The sequence below is a fragment of the Hipposideros armiger genome, unplaced genomic scaffold (genome assembly GCF_001890085.2).
Source record: "Hipposideros armiger isolate ML-2016 unplaced genomic scaffold, ASM189008v1 scaffold_188, whole genome shotgun sequence".
Lineage (NCBI taxonomy): Eukaryota > Metazoa > Chordata > Mammalia > Chiroptera > Hipposideridae > Hipposideros > Hipposideros armiger.
In genome coordinates, this window is record NW_017731538.1 from 1,562,396 (window position 1) to 1,575,663 (window position 13,268).

At 47.6% G+C, this 13,268-nt stretch overlaps 1 protein-coding gene across 5 annotated transcripts in view; it reads left to right on the forward strand.

Moving 5' to 3' along the window:
• Positions 1–13,268, forward strand: part of BMAL1 (basic helix-loop-helix ARNT like 1) — a 97,542-nt gene that overhangs the window by 22,472 nt on the left and 61,802 nt on the right. For all 5 annotated transcript variants that reach the window (XM_019652831.1, XM_019652834.1, XM_019652835.1 and 2 more), the window contains exon 2: positions 7,091–7,163. The gene's annotated coding sequence lies outside the window, so the exon portion shown is untranslated. The remainder of the gene's footprint in view (positions 1–7,090; positions 7,164–13,268) is intronic.

Sequence of the window (13,268 nt, forward strand, 5' to 3'; positions counted from 1 at the left end):
CCACTGTATACGACGCACCCAGTTTTTAGGCCCCAAAGTTTTCGAAAAAGGGTATGTGTTATACATGGGGAAATACGGTACATTCATGATCTTAATTCTTCCCAGTCCCTATAAAGAAGGTACTGTTACTTTCCCCCATTTTACAGATAGGCAAAACGGGCCTCAATGAGGTACAGTAACTGGCCGTATGGATGTCACACAGCTAGTAAATGGCAGGGCCAGGCCTTAATCCAGGCCTTTCTGACCTTGGAGCCCAGGTATTCAATTCATTCATTTATGTATTCATTCATTCATTCATTCAACAATGAACAATTGTTTACAATATGCCACACGCTGTTCTAGACTCAGGGGATACATTAAAGGGAAAAAGAAAGCAAAAATTCCTGTCTTACCCTTTATTCAAATCTGGGGAGATAGAGAAGAAATAACAAAATATACATTGTGCTACATGGTAATAAGCACTATGGAGAAAAATAAACCAAGGAGATCAGCTAAGAAGTGTTGGGAGGATTTTTAAATAGAGTGACCAAAGAAGGCCTCACTGAGAAGGAGACAAAAGTGTTAGGTTAATTAGCAGACAAACGCCCAAATCTCAGTTTATTGACCCAAGATACCTTTTTTCTTGCACAGAAAAACTTCAGTGTGGCTGCCTCTGGTTAGCAGTCATACTTACCTGTGATTATTGAGGGACCCACAACTCCTATCTTGAGGTGCTGCCCTCTTTATGGCCCTCATATTTCTTTCCATTTAGTTGGAGGATGAGGAAAAAGAGAGAGAGTTTTGTGGGGAAGTTTTTATGGGCCCATCTGGAAGGAGCATACATCCCTCTTACCCATTGGCCAGATCTCAGTCACATGTTTATTCCTAATTGCAAGGGAGGCTGGGAAACGTAGTCTAGCCATGTGCCCACCAGAAAAAGGAAATGGTTTTTGGTGAACTCATAGCATTTTGTATGCCCCTAGTGACTGAGGTGAAGAAGTGAGTCATGTGTTTAACTGGGAAAGCATTAGGCAGTGGGAACAACAAGGTAAAGGTGGCAGTGTGCCTGGAGTGGAGTGAGGAGAAGGTGAGGAGGAGAGTGGTAGAAGGTGGGGGCAGAGAAGTAATGGTGGCCAGGCCGTTGGGGTCATTGTCAGGACTTGGTTGCATTGTGATTGATGCGGAGAGCCAGGGACACTTCATTGTTTTGAAAGAGCAATGACGTGATCTGGGTTACATCTTGAAAGGCTCACTCTTGCTACTGTGCTGAGAGTAGACAGAGGGAGCAAGGAAGATTGAGGGAGTCTGTTAGTGTTATCCAGGTTCGTGATGAGAGTAGCCAGGCCCCGGCTGCTGGAAGACGGCAGAGATGGTAAGAAGTGGTTGCATTTGAGAGCCGTAATAAAAGTGAAACACCAGGTTTTGCTGTGGGATTGGCAGTGGAGTGTGAGACAAAGAGAGGAATCAGGATTGTTCTGAGGTTTGGGATTTTGCTTAAGGACTCTTAGTCTCACTTTCTACCTTCAGAAGTAAGAAGAGGAAGAAAGTTTTTGGAAAAAGAAAACCGAATGCTGTCTGGGCCCTGACCAATCTCCCACAGCCTTTTCTCCTCCACAGGACTTTCTTCAGTACACACAGGCAATTCTCATGAATTACTGAACTTTCAGAGAGAGAGGGCGGGCATTTGTAGCTCCTCCCAGCATAGAGCACGGATGACACAACAATGGTGGTGGCCTCACATCATTCTCTGGGGTTTTCGGGCCAAGCCTTGGGGCCCCTTGGACTGGTGTGGAAGGGGCCTAATGTCTCCTCTGGGTGGCTGAGAGATACCTACAGAGGCCACTTCCCATCCCTGTGGTCTGTCATGAAAGAACGTAAGTGTGTTTGGGAGTGGGAGCAGAAACAGTCTCCCTGGTCCTCAGTCGGCAATCATGACCTGCCAAGGCGGAAACCAGAGATGAAACTTTTTAATAGACAGTGATCTCACTAGGAGCATAGAGGGGAAGAGAGTCAATGTTAAACAGAGCAGGGCATGATCTGTGGCAATAAATATTGCATGCCTACTAGGTGCTGGACAATGGCTAGGTATCTTGCTTTCACTAGAGAGCAAAACAAATAGACTGTTCCTGTCCTTAAGACAGAGGTAGACTCATGTGGCTAGAACACAGAAAGATTTGTTGGAAAAAATTACATTTATACTTAAGTATTTATTTCTTTATTTTTTTAGAGGTAGTGAATGATACTGTATTTTTAATTTCAGTGTCCACATATTCATTGCTTGCATATAGAAATACAATTGCTTTTTAATGCTTGTATTCTGTGTCCTTGCTAAACTCACTGCTTAGTCCTAGGCAGTTTTTTCTTTTTTTTTTGGTCTGTTGCTCAAGATTTTCTACCAAGACAGCCATATCCTCTGCAAATAAAGATTGTTTTCTTTCTCTCTTTTCAATCTGTATGTTTTTTTATTTCCTTTTGTTGCCTCTTGTTCTGGCTAGGACTTTCAGTACCCTGCTGAGTAAGAGTGGTGAGAGTAGCCTGTTCCTGATCTTAGGGGGAAGCATTCAGCCTTTCACCATTAAGTATATTGCTAGCTGTAGGGCTTTTCCCGAATGTCATTTGCACTTTGCTGGTATGGGTATGGGTGGGGCATGAGGTTTTCTGTGGTGTTTGGATCAAGTAGAGTTTTATTATCTGAAAGGTTTCTGTCTTGCTGGGGGGAGCAAGCTTTTGTTGGGACTTTTTTCATCTGTGCCTGTTGGCATTTCCAGGTTGCCGGCTTCTTCAGTTCCACATCTGGGAGAGATGTGAGGCAAAACGAAAATGCAGGGGACTCACCACAGTGTCCTTCCTGGTCTGCCTTCTTCACTCTGCCTTTCAGAGACTTCTTTTGTTAGTTTTACATATAAGGCCCAGGGATTTTAGTTGCGCATAGCAGGTGGAATAGGGAAAAGTATGTCTACTCCATCTTCCTGGAAGAGGAAGCGGTTGGGAGAAATTAGAGAATGTAGGTTGGGGCCAGTTTGTGAAGGGTCTTAATACCAGGGTTTTGACTCTATAGATAGTAGGAGGGCTATTGGCGGTTCAGCTCCACAGCAGTGTGGAGGAATGGTTGGAGGCGGGGTGGGAGAGGCAGACAGACCCGGAGGCTGCTGCCTGAGTCCAGGTGGGAGATAATGAGGTTCTAACCTGTGACAGTAGACATGGGGCAGAAGAAGAGGAAAGTCCACTTGGGCAATGAGGAAGTGTGAGGAGGTGAGGTTGAGTCTGCGGGTTCTAGCTTGGACACCTAGCTATGAGGCTGGGAAGAAGAGGAGGAGTGTACGTGCAACAGAGTGGGGTATGTGCTAGGCATTTTTGAGCACATCAGGAAGTTTGGGCTGACTGCGCTTCCTTTCAGGGAAGACTCCACAGAGGAAGCCTGGCTGCTGTGTTCAAATCCAAGCGCATGCATCCTGGGCAGAGAGAACAATGTGGGGAAAGACACAGGTACAGGAAACAGCATGGTGGGCCTGTTTGGACTCCAGCTAGCTGCGGCTTCCGTGGAGAGTCATTGGTTCTGTGACTGGGAAAGATGCTGTAGGAGTTCACAAAAGGAAGAGGTTCCACAACGGGAGCTGATACTGCCGGTGGTCTGGCTGGCTCCTTGCCTTCTGTTCTTTGTGTGTTGGCATCAGTCTCCTCCACCCCAGACAGGCCACCCTCCCTGTGGGAGCACCACTGCTGACAGCCCCCGTTGAAAAATTCCAATGAAGGGATAATTGCATTTCTCTGCATCCATGTATCAATTCTGGAGAAAGGCTCCAGTTGGCCTGGTTTGGGCGATGTGCTCATCCTTGGAGACCAGTCACTGCTGCTAAGGAGTGCAGTACTTTAACCTGGGCTGAATCTTTCGCCCACCCCCGCTGGAGCAAGCAAGGTCCTTTTAAGAAGAAAGCAGAAGAAAAGCATCTAGGGAAGATTAAAAAGAAAAAAAAGTATTTACTATGGCTTACTGTAATGTTTTTGAAGGATTTATAGCATGGCAGTGTAGGAACTCTTTGGACAGTTTTAAGCAGGCAACTTGATCAAATTTAGGTTTACCTAAAATCATTGCAGACACTATGAAATTGTGGTTGGAAATAAGTAAATGACTAGGGGCAAGAGACTGGTTAGGAGGCTGCTGTAGCTCTGAGGAGAGCTGATGAGACCTTGGATTGTACCTCCAGCCACAGCATCCGTGAGCTGAGGAGAGGGATAGAATGGAGACAATTAGGCAAGCGGCTTGGTGACCAGCAGGAGGGAGCAGGGAGAAGAGGGGCTTAAGAGGATTCACTGCCACCACCAGGGGGCAATGACTATCTCTGGAAGGCTAGCTTTATCTTGGGAAACTAGTTATTAAGTGTGGCAGACTCGACATATTGCTTCTCAAGAAATGTGTTGTTGGCTTCTTGTGCTGCCCTAACTGGAAAAGGAAGCTGATTGATTGTATTTTTCTCCCTTTAAAAAGTTTCCTTTACTTTAAGAAATCAGATACTAGGAAACACAGTCAGGCCTGCCTGCCAGTCAAGAAAATAGGTGGAGGACACAGGCCTGAAGACCCTACCTCTCCTGCCAGCCTGCTCCTGGGTTACTTTAAAAACATTCATCCCTGGGGCCGGCCAAGTGGCTCAGTTGGTTAAGAGCTTGCTCAAGAATGTGAGCTCTGAGCAACAGGGTCGCTGGTTCGATTCCTGGCCTGAGCTAAGCTACTGCTGAGCTGCCAACAGGTGACAGGATGGCTCAGCTAAAACAAACAAACAAAGAAACAAATTCATCTCTTTGGCATTGTTCTTGCTAGAAAGACTTTTTTTTTTCTTTTTTTTTTAGCTGAGCCATCCTGCTACCTGTTGGCAGCTCAGCGGCTACTCAGCTCGGGCTGGACTCGAACTGCTGTTGCTCAGAGCTCAAACTCTTGAGCGAGCTCTTAACCAACTGAGCCACTCGGCCTGCCCCTAGAAAGCCTTTTAAGGATTTTAAGCAAAGAAATGACATAATCTGGCTTATGTTGTTACAGAGTCCCTCATTGAGAATAGACTATGGGGTGAGGTAGGAGTGACATCAAGAGTAGAGGCAGGGAAGCAGGGACACCAGTTAGGAGGCTATTGCAATAATCTAGGATGGTAATGGTGGAGGGGTGAGGAATGGTCATATTCTGAATATATTTTGAAGGTAAAACCAGCTTTGATGAGGATTGGATATGGAGTAAAAGAAAAAGAGATGAGAATAACTCCAAACATTTTGGCCTGGGCAACTGGAAGATGGTTGCCTTAAACTGAGATGGGTAAGATTGTGGGAAGAGCAGGCCTGGCGGAAGGTCAGGGCTCTGTGTCAGACATGTTAGGTTTGAGACATGGAACACGCCTTACACAGACCTCTTGTCCACCTGACGCCTTACTTGAAGCAGGCCGTGGGATAGACTAGCCAGGAGTTCAGAGGAGAAGTCCAGGCCTGGAGAGAAACCTGGGCATATCAGCATATGCACGTAGGTGATATGTGAATCCCTGAGACTAAGTGAGATCACCAAGAGGGTGACTGAAGGCACACAGAGAATAGATGAGGACAAGGACTGAGCCCTGGGACACTCTGACATTCAGAGGCGGAGAGCTCAGCAAAAAGCAGTAAAGGGAAAGAACAGTCAGTGAGGTGGGTGGAAAATCAAGGGTGCTGTCCTGGAAGCCAGGTGAGGAGAGAAGTCAGGCAAGAGGAAATGATTAACTGGCAGCAAAAGCTGTAAGATGAAGACTAAGACTTGCCCACTGGATCTAGCAACTTGGAGGATAGGTCAATGTGTGCTTTTGGACCCAGGCTTAACCTTTCAAGTAAGTCATAGTTCCCGCCTTGAAGGATAATAAAATCGTGCCCAAAAAGGGGTCATTGAAGATTGATTGAAATCAATCTAAGGTATGGAGATAGTACCATGGGAGTCCAACAGAAGGGGACAATACTTCTGGCTTTTATCGGGAAGGTTGAGGTCAGATTCTTTGATGACTTCATTCATTCATTCATTCATTCACTCATTCCGTACATATTTTGGGAGGGAGAAGGTGGAATTAATGTTTAAAAGGTATGAAGTTTCAGTTTTGCAGGAGAAAAAAGTTCTGGAGATGAATGGTGATAGTTGTACAACGATATGAATATACTTGATAACACTGAGCTGTACACTTAAAAATGGCAAGCTTGTAAATTTTGTTATGTGTACTTTATCACATTAAAAAGAATTGGAGAGAAAAAATATGCTTAGTCTGGAATATAATGTTTGAAATGGATGGCATTTCAGTAGAAGGAGATAATGTGAAGAGAAGCAGAGGAAGACATCCAGCTAAAGGGAACGTGGAGAGGAAAGGCACCCGCTGTCAGTCCTTCTTGTCTGAGTTGTAGGGTCCATTGGGGAAGACCAGGTGAGCTGAGCTTGCAGAGTCAAGCCGGGCCAGTTGGTGCAGGCCTGGCCGCCTGGCCCTAGAGTTGGACTTGCCTCTTAGATTCTGGGAGCCTCTGAAGGCCTCTGCACAGGGGAGCACCATTCCAAAGGTGTGCGTTCAGATTATCTCATTAATCCTTCCTGCTACACCATTGCTTATGAAAAGCAGTGGGATTGAGGCATGCGTTTATATGGTGCAAATTGCAGCCTAGCAGAATTTTAGATCCCCAGGCATGTTTTCATGAACTGAGTAGGTTATTTTTCCACCCACTTTACAAATATTTATTTAGTACTGTCTAAGTGCCCGTAGTATGCTAGGCAGTAAGGGTAATTGAAGGAGTGAATTTACCAGATGTGTCCTCTTGATAAGCCTACAGTGTGGGGATCCCATTGCTAAATAAGGAATGATGCTACGCTGGGCCATAATCGTCGAATCAGAGTTCCACGGGAGCTGAGAGCGGGGTGTGCCTGGCCGGCCGGGACACTGGGGAGGCTTCCAGAGAAAGACTGTTCAGTGGATTTGAAGGATGAGCAGCATTTTCTAGGTAGAGAAGCAGAGGTGGGCATGCTGGGAAGACGGTAAATCAAAACTTATTGGGAGTTGTAAGTTTAAAGAAAATGTATAACTATTCTCTTTCAAAGCTAAACTCTGATTTCATTGATTTTTTTTTTTAGGTGGTATTGGATAAGGTGCATGCTTTTGGACCCCAGCTTAACTTTTCAAATGTGGACTCCTAGGCCTTCATTGGTAAGTTTGTTTGGTGCCTTCTTACTAAATTATGCGATTGAGGATCGGTAGTTCTTTGTGCTGCTCTGTGGAGGTTACCAAGCCTACAGTAGAGGTGGAAAGGATGCATAGGAGAAGTGACATCTCACTGTCGGTTTCTGTGGTAGCTGCAGAGAGGGGGCCAGTGGAGGCACCTCTGGGGGTGCAGGGCACGGACGCTGCCGGCCTCGTGGAGAGGTAGAGCTCCAGTTTTGTTTGGAAGGAGAAGTCCAGGGAGGAGTGAAATAAGTGTGTTGGGGTTGAGAAGGTGCGTGTAAGATGTCAAGAAATTGGGCTCAGCAGCAGACCCACAGGAGCAAAAACTTTATCCAAAGGAGTCAAGGGTGAGAGCTTTGGCAGTATCTGCTGGCGCCCGACTGTTCTAGACCAGGCTCAGCAAACTGTCCTATAAAAGATGAAATAGTAAATATTTTCAGCTTCGTGGGCCATGTGGTCTCCGTCATAGCTACTCAACTCTGCCATGATAGCCTGAAAGCAGCCGTAGATAATACGTAAATGATGGGTGTGGCTGTGTTGCTCTAGGGCTTTATTTATGGAACAGGTGGTGAGCTGGATTTGGGCTGTGGGCTGTAGCCTGCCCTCTCCTTTCTAGACCGTGAATGCCAGGCGAAGGCACTTGGACTTTGTCCTGTAGGCAGTGGGAAGCTTTTGAAATTATTTTGGGCAAAGACATGAAATGGCAGGAGTGACATGTTAGGAACATTCGTCTGATATCTGGACAGGAAGCACGGGCTCTATTCAAAGGCAGCAGCAGCAATCAATGAGGTCATGTGGTTAGCAGTAGTTCAAAGGACAGCAAAGGACCAATAGAAGAGATATTGCAAAGGGAAAACCATAGGATTTGCAGTCCTCTTAGACTTTAAAGACAGGAGCCAAAGAAGCTGAAAATTTAAACTTGGTAGTTCCCCAGGGTACCATTGACAGAAATGTGAATATTGAGGGTGGGGAAGGGGGACTGATGAGTCTGGTTTTAGAAACATTGAATTCAAGCTGACAGTGGTTCATCCACAGGAAATGTCCAGTAGATAACTGGAAATGCAGGGCTGAAGCCTGGACTGAGAAGGATAGATACAGAGCGGAAGCCATAGGGTTAAATAAGCTCTCTGGTGATGAGCAGAGGGCTGAGCCTTGGGGGTGGTGCATAACTCTGGGATGAAAAGAAGGTGTAGGTGAACCGGAGGCCAAGGAGGAGAGAGTCCCAGAAAGGGAAGAGGACCAGAGAGAAGGGACCTATAGGAAGGCTGCCAAATCTGTGACCAAGTGGTTACAGAAGGCCTTGAGAAATGTGATGTCATAAGAGGGGAAAGGGGAGGAAGCCAGGTTGCACGGGGTCAGGTATAAATAAGGAATAAAGAATCAGAGACATTAGTAAAATAGACCACTCAGAGAGTTTGAGAGGTGGTAAAAGAAAGGCAATATATAAGATTTCTGTATTTGCATGTCAAAATAACCTTTTCTGTAGCTTTGAGGCAGGCAAAGCATGCTGTGACTAGTTCTCATTTCCTCCTCTGGAGCCAAGCTGTGTTTGGAAGTTTGTGTGTACGTTGGGCTTGCGATTGTGTTCTTATGCTCCCTTTGAGGTGTGGTGTTCATAGCTGTGCCACAGCTTGTACCAGGGAACCCAGCCCTTGGTTGGACTGTTGCCACGAGACAAGAAGTGATCTGTTGGGGAAATACTAATAGTTGGCATTTGCCTAAGTTGGAGGACCAAGTCATTCAACTAGGTATCAATGTATGCTCTAAGTGTTTTGAGTGTCCATTCTTTGGTTTGAATTCTAAGTAGCTTTTGGGTTGGTTTGTGTGAATATAGCAGTTAAAAGATAGAGAAATAAAAGCAACAGGTGTCACTGGTTTAGAGCCACCGTTTATTGAACACTCACTGTGGACTAGGCACAGTGCTGAGTGCTCTATAGCTATCATTTTAGTTCATCTTTGCAACAACCTCTGACACTGGAAGTAGTATTCCCATTTCAGCAGTAAGGAAATCAAATCATAAAAAGGTTAAGCAACCTTCCCAAGGTTACAGGGGATCTGAACCCAGCTCTGTCTGACGCCTGGTTTATGCTGCTCCCTGTTTTCTCCCATCTAAGCCTGGAATTTCCCCTCCTACTTATGAAGAAGGATGAGAGACAAATTGAGCTCTTCCAGTTAACTATTCAGAGAAGCTAGTGGGTGTTTCCACTTCCTAGGAGTCTACTAAAAGGGTAGAAGTGTGGGATCTCGGGAAGAGGCTGAGACCAAACCTCAAACACTTACTTTAACTGTTTCCCCAGATAAAATTTTCCTTTAGTTAGAGAAGGTGGCAGCCTGGGGCTTGGAAAGGAAATATCACTAGAAGGCATGATAGTCAGATTCTAGTCCTAGCTTTCTGGCAATTACAATCTTCTTTCTGTATTTCTCGCTGCTTACCTCCAACTTCACGCTCTGAGGGCAGGGTCCTATTTTGTTTTGTTTGCCTCCATGCTCCCATCGTCTACATGGTATCGGGCAAGTAGTGTGTGCCCACTACATATCTGTTGCGTCTAATGAGCCATGCGACTTGGAGCAAGGTGCTTAACCTCTGTGTGCCAGGTACTGCTCTCGGCACTGTGGTTATAGAGGTGACACAGGACAAGTGCTTGTCCTCATTAGGCAGACGTCCAGTAGGCGAGACAGACAGCACAGATGTATGAGAAGTGCAGTAGTGTAAGGTCAGGCAGGCGTGATCTTGCTCTGAAGTAAAGTGGGAGAAAGGGGTGGGGGTGATGGGGCTGATAGTGTAGTCGGGTCATCAGGAAGTCCTCACCACCAAGCGAAGCGAGACGGTGAGGCTGTTGGGGGAAGAAGTCATAATGATGCTCTTTGCGGTGACTATGCATATGTCAGCTGAGCCATCAATGCTTCGTTTTAATTCTTTTGCTTGGCTGTGGTTGGTAACACCCAGCTAAAGTGCTCCCCTCAGCGAGGGCCCCCCCTTCAGACCTCGTGTCTCTGGCCGTGCTGAGTTCCTCTCCCCTCCTTGGTCATGCTCACTCTCCTCGCCTGGCCTGCCCTCTCCTGGTTCTCCTTCAGCCTCGAAGACCTCGGCCTCCGCAATCTGCTTTGCCACGTTTCTTTATAGCTTAATAACGTGTTGCTTGGTCCCTTTCACGTCACCCCAAGTACTCTCCCTGGGTGAGCTTATCCACTGCTCATCTCTAGCTGGAAGTCACCCAGATCTACCTATCCAGCCCAGAACCTCCTCCCACCCCTCACTACTCGCTGCTGCCCCACAGGCACCTCACATGCATCCCTCCCCTGGTGCCAAATGTGCCTCTCTCAGTGTGTGGCCTGCCTTGGGTGGGACTACAGTCCCTCAGTTCTACTATAGGAGTCATTCTTGGCTGTCCTTTTTCCTCAACTGTCACCATCCATCGGTTACCACGTCCTGAAGAGCCCATCGTCCTAATTTGTCATTTCAGCCCTTTCTTCTCCCGCTGCACTCCTCCATTTAGGGACTCATCGTATGAATATGGATTTTTTTTTAACAGGCTCTTCATTGGTCTTCCCGTGTCCATCTCCCTCATTCCACCCCCACACGCCTATCAGCATGATGTCTCTAACTCACACATTTGATCATGGCTTTTTTCTGCTGAAAACTCTCTGAGGACTCCTCACTGCTCTAGAAGAAAACCTTCAGTAGGCCTGCAGTCCTTTCCTAATCTGGCCTTTGGCCACTTCCCTCATTTCACTTGTTCCCTGACCCATATTTCTATTTCAGCCCAGCCTTCCAACAGCCATCACCTCTTGGTGCCTTCCCCGGCACTGGGCCTTTTTCTGGGACTGGCCCACCCCTGCTCCCCATCTCGGTAACTCAACTCAAGTTTCCACTCTTCCGGAACCCTTCCTTCCCCACCCTGGACTTCTCTGTGACCTGGAGATGACCTTCCTCTTGGCTCCCAGAGCACACCCTGCATTTCTCTCTCTCCCAAAGCACTTATCTGCGTAACTGTTGGTTTACTTACTATCTGTTATGTTCTGTAACTGAGCTCCGTAAGGGTGGGGAACACACACACACACACACACACACACACACACACACACACACAATCTCTGTGTCCTTGGTGTTAGCACGGTGCACCTGGCTCAGGAAGTGTTTGTTGAAAGAGCGAGGATAGCAAGGTCTGTTTGTGTAGCCAAACAGCAGATTTATAACATGATTGAGTGTATTTGAACTTGGAGGTTCATTGGCCACGGAGCCTGGTAGGGCCACCTTCTTCTCAGTTTTGAGCGCAGCAGAGGCTGTTCTGGGCTTGGGCTTGGGGCTGCTGCTTGTGTTTCTCAGCCTCGGGAATAGAACTTCTCTATATTCTCTACTCCTGACTTTTTTTTTTTTAACTCTTGTTGTTGATGGGATAGTAATGGCAATTCAAAAGGAAAAATAATCCATTAAGAAATGCTCAGGAATGAGGTCCACCCAGCTTCGTCCTGGATGAATCCCAAATGGTCTAAATCAGCTAAAATAATGATTCTTGCCAACTGCCAACAGCTTCCCCCCGCTCCCCGCCGCCCAGCTAAAAATGTCTTCCTGCCTGGGGATGAGGATGGCTGCTGGTCCTTGGTGGAGGTGCCCAAGAGCATCTGTACCGTCATTTAGCACCTTGTAAAGTCCCCAGTGAGCCTCTGGCTCTGGCCTAGGGATGCCAGGTCAAGGTCTAGATGCCACCTGGGGACTGGCACAGTGCATCTAGGCGATAGCCCACACGTGCGCATGTGTCCCTGTGGGACCTTCAGCCTGATGGCTCGTTGCATCTTCTTCACTTCCTAGTTCTGCCACAGAACTGGGAAATTGTGCTGAGAAGGCAGCTTTTATTGGGAGCTCCGTGGTAATCTGGGGAGGCTTCCTAGAAAAAGCAGCCCTGCTTAACGCAGAGGTCTCCTGCTGACCAGAGTGCTCCAGTGGGCACTCGGGACTGCTTTCCTGGCCTGGAAATACTTATGCTGCTGGTTTCCCGTTCAGGAACTTTCCAAAAGCCATTCCGTCAGCATGGAATGCGTTGTCCTGGTTTGCCCAGTTCATGCCTGTTCACCTCTCAGATACCAGCTGATTTGACTCTTCTTGGGAAGCCTTCTCCACTTCCTGATACGGTCTTATCATCACCATTACCATTATCGTTATATGCTGCATAGTGATTGCTCACTCTGTGGCCAGCTCTGTCAGGGTGTTTGGTGGGTAACCACTTAGTATTAGGGCCTCAGGAGGTGTTCTCCGAGGTAAGTGTTGTCATTATTCCCCCAAAGATGCCATTTGAGGAAACGGAGGCCCAGATCAACGGAGGGGACCTGGGAGCAGGGGTGTGCCCCCAGTGCCTGACTGGTTGGTGTGCTCTTACCCATTCTTCTGTACTCCACAGGTCCCTCTGCCACGCATTCTAGCAGCCCATCCTCCCACTCACTCATTCACAGCACTTGTCACAGAGGCCGTTTTACATTTATTTGTGTGGTGATAGATGAATGAAGATTTGTCCCCACCCTGGGCAGCCCCGTAAGCCCCAGGATGGCAGGAACCTGCCCTCTATGTTGGTGCTCTACACAGTTGACTGACAGCCTGCCTGACCGCCCAGCAGCCCCTCAGCCGCTGTTTCTCCTTGCCCCTTGCATCACGCGAGTCTGGGCATAAAAGGGGCTCTCCCCAGGGCCCCCCATGTTTTAGCCTGCACCCTCACCTCCCATTTCCATGTCAGAACCAGCTGTGCTAAGGAAGCACCTGTGCTTGGCAGGGTCTGTTCCTCTCTCTGCTTTACTCCCTTTCTCTATCTTGCAAACCCCACCTCATCGCTTTGTAAGGAAGTTGACTCCTTTATCTCCCCAGGACAGAGAAAGCCCCCTTCCTCTGCTCCCCTGGACCGGGGCACACTCTGGGGATGGCTGTGACCACCAGGGCTTGTCACCGTGACCCGTGTGCCTGCCCTCCTAGTTTTTCCGGAGCCCCTCAGGGCTCGCCCGGGTGTGGTCTCTGTGGCAGGGCAGTGCCTTGTACAGTCAGGGCTGAGGGGTCCACAGAATCGGGTAAAGGAGGACAGAAGTTACCACCTTAAAAGCAGCTGG